Source organism: Meriones unguiculatus, chromosome 9 (genome assembly GCF_030254825.1).
Source record: "Meriones unguiculatus strain TT.TT164.6M chromosome 9, Bangor_MerUng_6.1, whole genome shotgun sequence".
NCBI classification, from domain to species: Eukaryota; Metazoa; Chordata; class Mammalia; order Rodentia; family Muridae; genus Meriones; species Meriones unguiculatus.
Window position 1 is genome coordinate 70,456,076 of NC_083357.1, and position 8,499 is coordinate 70,464,574.

Consider the following 8,499-nt stretch of genomic DNA (forward strand, 5'->3'; position numbering starts at 1 on the left):
TAGACTCAGTCACATAGTGAGATAAGATTCCAAACAGCAAGGGAAGGCTTCATGGCTCATGGATTGACATGTTTGGTTGCTGATAATTTGCCTGAGGGCAGGCAGCATAAGAGATTAGCCAATCCTCAGAGGACAGGACACAGTTGCTGGGTCATGACCACCTTTAAGCATTTCTTGATGGTGATTCAGTGTCTTGAGTGTTTGTCATCTGGGGAGAGCTGAGCAGGATGAGCAGAGCAAGTCTATTGTCCCATAGGGTCAAATTTCTTTGGTGTATAGATGCAATCTCCCTGCTCATTGAAGTAATACTGGAGAAACATGGCTGCAGAAAGATGGCAAGTTGTCTACAGCCAGCTGCATTTTCTCGAGCCTTGCTTTCACTCTTACTAGCAAGTCTATTTCTTCACAGGCATTAACACTCACTTCTTTGGGACTCCAGTGTATACTGAAGACCAGCTGAGACATGCAGCTTCATGGACTAAGCAACATGCTAGATTCTTGTATCTTTGCTGATAAGCAGCCATTGTTGTATTAGTTGGATGCCATTCTAATAAATCCTCATCTATCTATCTATCTATCTATCTATCTATCTATCTATCTATCTATCTATCTATCTGTCTGTCTGTTTTCTATTCATCCATTCAAGATATCAAGTATCTACTACATCTATCTATCTATCTATCTATCTATCTATCTATCTATCTATCTATTTTCATCATCATCATCATCATCATCTGTCAAAAATTCACTTTGTAAGTTCTCTTCCTCTACAGAACCCTAACTAACACCCTACAAATTCTCAACTTTTGTCAGGAGTCGTATCCTCCTTTGCCATCAAAGCATGGCTCCCTCCCCTATATCCACTAACATCTCTTTTGTGTAACTGCTCCCCTACCACTCTCCTGAAGAAGTATGCACATTACTCTTCAGCGCCCTTATCCTTACCATACCACAGGACAGTTATCCTTCCTAATCTCACTTCTTCATACATCCTGAGGACCTGAGTAGTAGAGACACTGCTCATTAGTCTTTGGATACAAATGGTTTGTATATTTTCACTCACCTGCAGTGTATTAAAAATGTTTACCGAGTAGACATTTAAAATAGATCAAATTGGCTCTTGTTTATTGGAGTTGGCAATTATTAATAATTGTTATGAACTCAGTGCCTAAACAGTATCTTTTTTGCTTATGTAGGCTCCTATATTCCAAATTCAGTTACATTCTCCTAAGAATGAAGAAATGTCCATTTCTTTTCCAAAATGTGTTTCAGCAATAGGTGACATAACTTAAGAAACTGGATGAAATAGGAAGAGTTGAAATTGGGTAGAACAAATATGATCTGCTGATTAAATTGCTTGGAAAGGAGCTTTAGATTGAGAAGAAATTAAGAGGCATTTATGCAGTGTATTTCTGCTGATGAGAAAGTTAATTCTCATTGGGTGACAAAGATTAATGTGTGATGTAGTGTCAGGAATAATTATCCGAAATTGACGATGACAAACGATCTTCATGGTGCTGCTTATACTGAGATGAAGTTATTGTTTTAATCTCTTCTTAAAAGGGAAGAGGAGTGGGGAGGAGATTATATCTTATTTTCAGGGTAATTTACCTAAACAAATATGTCACTTTCGGAGAGGTCCTTTGTGAATCACCTCAAGGAAATGTAAAGTCACCAGGAGTGCATTTGTTTTATGAAATAAGTATCTTTGAAGCCTCTGTGGTTGGTTTCCCCCAGAGAGCTGTGGGTATCTATCTCCTGGTGAAAATGAAGAATGTCATTTTACTTTAGCACAGGAAAGGGCAACAGCATATTGCCACAGGAAGCTAAGGGCCTCCTATGCCCTCTGTGCAGAGCACTGAGATAAAGCACCCATGGCAACATGACTACAGGGGGCATGAAAACTCAACACTGTAATTGGAGGCCTTCATCTTGGAGAAGCTTTGTTTTGGTCTTTTGGTTTTTTTCTTTCTTCATTAAAACAAAATCCAACCCCAAGACTTTTGCTGACACCAACAAGGGTTTTCTATGGAAACTTATAATAAAGAATCTTAAGTCTGGGTATCAAGCCATATAGGGTTGTAAGTGAATATGTTTATAGCTCATTTAATGACTGAAGAAAGCAGAGGTGGATGGAAAAAATCTCAAGGATTTAAAATATTTTGCAGTTGTTTGTAGTAGCATGTTTTCATTGGCCATGCTGATGGGGATCACTGTGGTATTTTCATATGTATACATCACAGGCTATGATCAAAATCAGCCGCACTGCCTCTCTTCCAAAGCTGTATTATTTACTATTTTAAATTGAGATTTCCCTGAAAACTCTGTCTTTCTAACACTATAAAGTAAATGCTAAGAGACTCATGCCTCCAGCATCATTTTAAATCTGCTTATTTTTAGTGAATACACTTTATTAGAATTGACATATAATTTTGTGAACTTATTCCTCATTCTAAAAAGCAGGTAGAAAAAGGGCTGACAAATGGAGGCACTGAGTTGCAGCCCCTCCCACCACCTACTGGCTTGTTAGAAATGCAGACTAAAATTCAGATGCACCAAAGAGTTCTAGAAGTGCAGTTCCAGGCCAGTTACAGCAAGAGTTTAGCTCAGTCATTCTGCTACTTTGGGCCTCAGTTTTTTCCATCTGTCAGTTGGATAGAGCAGTGCCAGTCTCAGGACTCTTGTTCCTAACTTTGGAAAGGCCCAGAAATGAAGGAGATCCTGGAAAGAGAAGGCTCCACGAAAAATCTGGCACATGTTGTATTGAATGCTACCAACTTTGCATCAGAAAAAACTCAGTATATATGTAAAAGTGGATCTGCTCCTTGATGGAATACCATGTCTGGAAAGATATTTCCTGTGAATTCAGACTGTGATGGTGGGGTGGATCATTTGCCATCAGTTCTGAACATGAAGAAGCTGAAGTCAATAGAAAGAAAGAGGAGAGGAAAATCATGTGGAAGCTCAAATGCGGTGATTAGGGAAGGCAGGATGTGGTGAGACTCAAAGACAGAGGAAACAGAGACTCTGAGCTCAGTTGAGCAGTGATCAAATAGGATCGCTGATAGCTGGAGGGTGCCAAATAAAGCCCCAAGAGGCAGGTAGCATGCTTAATGTGATTCAAGGGAGATTTAAAGACAATTTGAAAAACAGAAACTTCAAGCAGGATTTCCTAGGAGAGCTGAAGAGAAGGAGGTAGACTCAGAGGTGTGTGACAGCTTGAATCCAGCTAGACAAAGGGTGTCAAAGCCACCTTCTCCACTCCACGTGGGGCTGCACAGAAAGGAAATGAGTCACCATCTTTCTCGTCCGTAGATCATGGTAATGGAGGTCTGTTCACCTGGCTTTTTTTCTTCTTGGGGTCCTCCTTGGATCAATTACTTCCCCTTATCCTGCTCTGGTCTTGACCCACTAACTACCATCAGATATCTTCTCAGTCTTGGTGTTCCTTAAAATTACCTTTCTCATTTACAGTACTCCATGGCTTCTGGAGTCTTTTCTTCCCCACTTCTTCCTCCTTATATACTTCTTCAAAGATACCTCTGCATAGATCACAGGTGCTGCCTGGAACTAACATCTGTTTCATTAAGCTGTTCCTTTTCAGTCCCATGTCCTGCCATTTTTTGTTTTTTTAAACAAGAGCTGCAGATGTGTAGAGAAACCAGAAATGACAAAAAAAAAAAAAAAAACAAAAACAAAAAACAAAAACTGGCACTCTGAATGATGCAAAAAAAGAAAAAGATCAGAATAAGTCAATGATAATGTAACACTTGCATAATTCAAAGGGGCTTATGTCACTGTCAACCCTGTCAAGACTTCTGAAAGAAATGAGTCTCCGGAGGCTCTTGGCCATTCAGGATGACATGCTTCCCATGTTGCTTTCTCGTTCTGTGATCCAGAAAGAATTGGCTTTAGTTCTTTCACGATTTGTGTTTGGATTACTGTTATAGTTTGCTTTCTGTTGCTATAATAACCACTGATCAAAAGCAGCTTAGAGGAAAGATCTATCTGGCTTACACTTTCAGGTCACAATCCATTATTGAGGGGATTCAGGACAAGAATGCAAGCAGGAACTGAAACAGAAACCATGGAAGATGCTCCTTACTGGCTTGGCCCATGGTTCCTGCGGCTAGCTTTCTTACCCAGCCCAGACCCTCCTTACAAAGAGCTGAGCACTCCATCAATCATCAGTCAAGATAATCTCTCAGAGACAAGGCTACAGGACAATCTTATTTGGGCAGTTGCTCAGCTGAGATTCTCTCTTCCCAAGTGACTCCAGGTGGTCTCCTGTTGACAATACATACTAGCACAGTTGCACTGCAGGGATGCTATTTCTTTGCTAGTTCTATCATCAAGGTGCTCAAACATGAAAAATTAAAGCCTTGGATTGGTGTTGGAAGGCAGAGTTCTGACTCATTAGGCAACTTTTAGAAAATTCATTTAGCCTTTCTGAGTATCTCTTATTTTCCAATCTGTTCTTTTCTCCTTACAGTGTGGCTTCCATGCTAGAGGCTAGGGTCTGTCAGCCTTCTTCACAGCTGCCTGTGGTTCAGTGAATGTCTGCACTAATGAAATGTAAGAGGAAGCAGGATGTGGGGAAGTTGACTGCCCTGGACTCTTAGGCTGGATCCTGGATCTGGAGCCACACAGCTTACTTTCTTCCTAATATTGAGTAGGCTTTCAAATATAATATTTATCAATATGCTATTAAATGAAGAGAAAACATGTACTTTAAATCAAATGGGAAATGTTGACAAAGCTTCAGCAGTTTGTGGCATGCCTAGAAATTTATGGTAACGACAAAGATAGTTAAGTTGATATGGGAAAGCTTTGTATTAGTGCTATCATATTTACAATTGCATTGGCCAGGAGTTATTGAGGTCTATAATTTGGCTCATAAAATTGTAAGAATGAGATAATCTTCAAAAAAGACTAAAATATGATTGATGGGTGATGGCTAAATTGATAAAGGCTTTAGGTTATCTGAAATAAATATGATTCTTTGATGATAGTTTGGAGAAAGGCCTTGAATCATGGCTGTCTTGCAACTTTTTGGTAACATCAGGATAGAGCTGGTACCAACACTGGCAGGATGGAAGGGAAGAGGCTGCTTAAGAGAAGGCCGTAGAGACAAAAGTGGATGTCTTATTTTTTTAAATGTGGTATCTCTAGTCTTCTTGATGACATAATTGTGTAGGGAAACAGCAGAAAGGAATTTCAGAACGAGAGTAAACAAATGTAAGTTATAGCCACACTGTACTTTGGCTTGATTCCGCGGTGATGCACAGTCCAGTTAAGGTTGTAGTAGATTCTAACCTTCAATGCCTGAAAAATGGATACACATAACCCTTCAGCATCTTCTTTTGGACCTCTTTAATGCCAATATTCATACCTTAAAATGTCTTAAGGCTTTATTCTCAGGATACAAGAATGAGTTAAAAAAAAAACTGAAGAGGATACATAAAGAAAAGATGACAGGTTTCTAATGTTCAGTTAGCATGTGAGAATGTCCAACTTGTCAGCCATAGGGAAGTTACTGTTACAGCCATCTTAGAGCATAAAGCAGAGAATCAAACTTGGAAAGGCCCCATAAGGGTGTTGGGAAGGGTGGGTAGGCCTGCTGAAGGGTGAGCAGCAGTTCCCTTGTAGTCTAGAACACCACAGAAGTCCTTTGGTTTGACATAAGATGGGAGGCATTTACAGGTGTGCCAGCTCAGTGAAAACAGCAACTGAATGCATCCTGCTATTTGGGGAAAGGGCATATTTAGAAAGCAATTATGAAGATGTACCAGGATCTGGCCCCACAAGGGTCTAATTCAGAACCATCATTAGCTTTGTCCTTGCTGTAACATTACCTTTGTCCTCATACAAGGACTTCACAGGAGAGACCCAGAAGACCTCAAGACACTGAGGGGAGCTAAGCAGAGTCCAGTATCTAGCCAGAGGTCTTGGCGATGGCAGTACCAAAGCCATGTTGTGGCTGTGGAAACCTGGAAAACCCTAGCATACTCTTCATCCTAGGATACTGCCAAAGAAGCTAGGCTCTGATGCAGGTAAGAGCTCCCAGGTGTGGAGGGGAGGGTGCTGGAAACTCCATCCGTCTGTTCCCTGTTCCACCATCAGAGAGCACCAGACAGGCTTTCACCTGACATGTGAGCTTGGTCCAAGGATCACAAGAGCCACTTACATAACCAATGCATCAGCTGCATTCTTGTATGGGGAGATAATAGGGAAATCTATCTGCCAACCTTCTGGCAAAGTTCTTTACATTTTGGAGGGCTGGAGTGGAGGAGGTTGGTGAGTCCCTTCTAGATTTACATGGTAGCATTCTGAATAGGATTTAGAACTCCAAAGCTAACTTTAAGGAGTTCATTTCTTTTTAAGGAAGTTTTAGCCATATCCCAGAGGGCCTTAGTCCCCAAGTTCCCAGGTGAGTAGCTTTCCTTGTGGAAGCTGTTGCAAGGGTATTTCCTTTGTCTCCAAATGTCATTTTCCCATTTGTTTATGAACCCAACATTTGTCTTTTGAGACCTAACCCAAATGTCCACTCCTCTGGACATTTCCTTCTCTTTTATAAAAAGGGTATGTTTCTGTCCTAGGCGGCTGCACTTTTGTGGTTGTACTTAGTAGTAAAAGCTGTTCGTTATGAGCTTGTGGGCAAGTAGTGGTAAGATTTATTCTTAGCTAAGAAAAAACAGGCAGGTATTCTTAGCCCAGGACGCATTAGACACTTAGTGTGTCATCACCATGTGAACACAGGGAAGGTTAACTCAAAGCAGTAGTAGAGACATTTGTTCATGCATTTGCCCTTCTGGCCTACAGCTGTTTCTGGGTCTGCTGTGTGGAAATCACCCTGGAAAGTGACAGCAAATTCTCGCCCACCTGGAAATCCCTTCCTGAGATGCTCTAGCTGGGCAGCCTAGGGCATGGTGTTAAGCCTTATCCTTGGGTGTTAAAATGCAATTTCTTGTTGGTTCTTGTCATAGGCACTCGCCTCTTGCCCTGCATTTGTGTCTCTTCAAGCTCAATCTCTTAGTCACACATGGGTTTCCTAAATCACAGGGTTGTGCCTCATTTTCTCTTCTTTTCCTGAGTGCCAAGGGCAATGCCTTGACATGGGAGGTGTTTGATTGCTCTCTATTGAAACGAATCAGCATTGATTGAACTCAAGCCCTGGGAGACTTTCAAGACTATGAAAGAGCCGTAGAGTTGTAAACTGGCTAGAATTTTGTGGGAAGAATGCATGCTGAGTAATTCTCCCCATCAGATAAGCAGGCTATTCTAGAAGCTAGAACAGACTAATAATAATAGATCAGCGGAGAATAAGAGTGAGTGTGAGAGCAAGTGTGAGCCAAGTAAGCCCCTCAAGGGCAAATAAGTGGCATGGGCTTGCCTAGCACACTCCAACACCCCTTCCCTGGGGAGGAGGGGAAAGCGGCCTTCCACTGTGCTTGTGCAAACTTTTGGTTGGACTCAGGGCAGAGTGCTGTAAAGCTGAGAAGCTGATTTTAGATATCAAAAGAGAGGATGCAATTAAATCCTGTCTTTTGAGGAGCCCTAGGTGACCCTGGGAAGAAATGCATTTCCTCTGCCTCAGCCTCCTCTCATGGTACATCACGGTTGAGAACCTTTGGTTCCCAGAGGCCTTAGCATTCTAATCTCTGGTTAAATTAAACAGCCCCAGAGAGGAAAAAAAAAGTGTCCAACTTGCTGAGAACAATAGGCTCAAATGGAGCACTAGGAGCTCTTGGGACAGCTAACACCATATGTATGGTCTCAGCCTAGAAGAGGAGGTCCATCATATATCAGATAGATAAACGAACAACATTTCCATTGACTTTATCATTGGGCATCAGAGATTTCAAAATGTCGTGTTTCTATCATGTAGTATTTCAGCCCCTAAAGCAAGGCCTGCAACCTTTCTTGACTGTTCAAGGACATAATGCTGAACTTTGCTGATGGGATTCTGGTGATGTTAGGAGAGACAGGGTAAGGACAAAGTTCCTCACAGTTTGCCTCACAGCACGACAAAAGTTTCCAACCTGAGACAAAGTTTATCCCCATGTTGTGATGCTCCAAGTGAATGCCCTGGGTCATTGAGTTAAGAAAACAAAATAAAAACAAAAACATGTTTGTAAATCTTGTCCTTTAACATCTTAAAATTCACAAAAAGCCTTTTTGCTATAGGTAGATTTGGAGATCACAAGAAATCAAATGTAGTCCTTGTCTTCAAGGAGGAGTAGGTGATTTCAACTGTACATGTGAGGCAGTATGTCCCTCTGCACAGGATAGTCCTAAATATTTATGTGGGGAGCATTTAAGTTAGGAGCCCGAAGCCTGACACCATCAAGGAACTATGTGTACTGAGGCACATGTACCATAGAAGACAGAGGAGAGGGATTTGTACCTATGAAAAGAGTAAGTTAGACGTAGATAGAGGATTTTGCTTTTTTGAGATAAGAACAATTGCTAGAGTGAGAATGCATCTACATAGAGACT

At 41.3% G+C, this 8,499-nt stretch overlaps 1 pseudogene; it reads right to left on the minus strand.

The window, feature by feature from the left end:
* Nucleotides 1–125: 125 nt before the first annotated feature.
* LOC110559968 (H/ACA ribonucleoprotein complex subunit 3-like) lies at nucleotides 126–320 on the minus strand (annotated as a pseudogene).
* Between the last annotated feature and the right edge of the window lie 8,179 nt (nucleotides 321–8,499).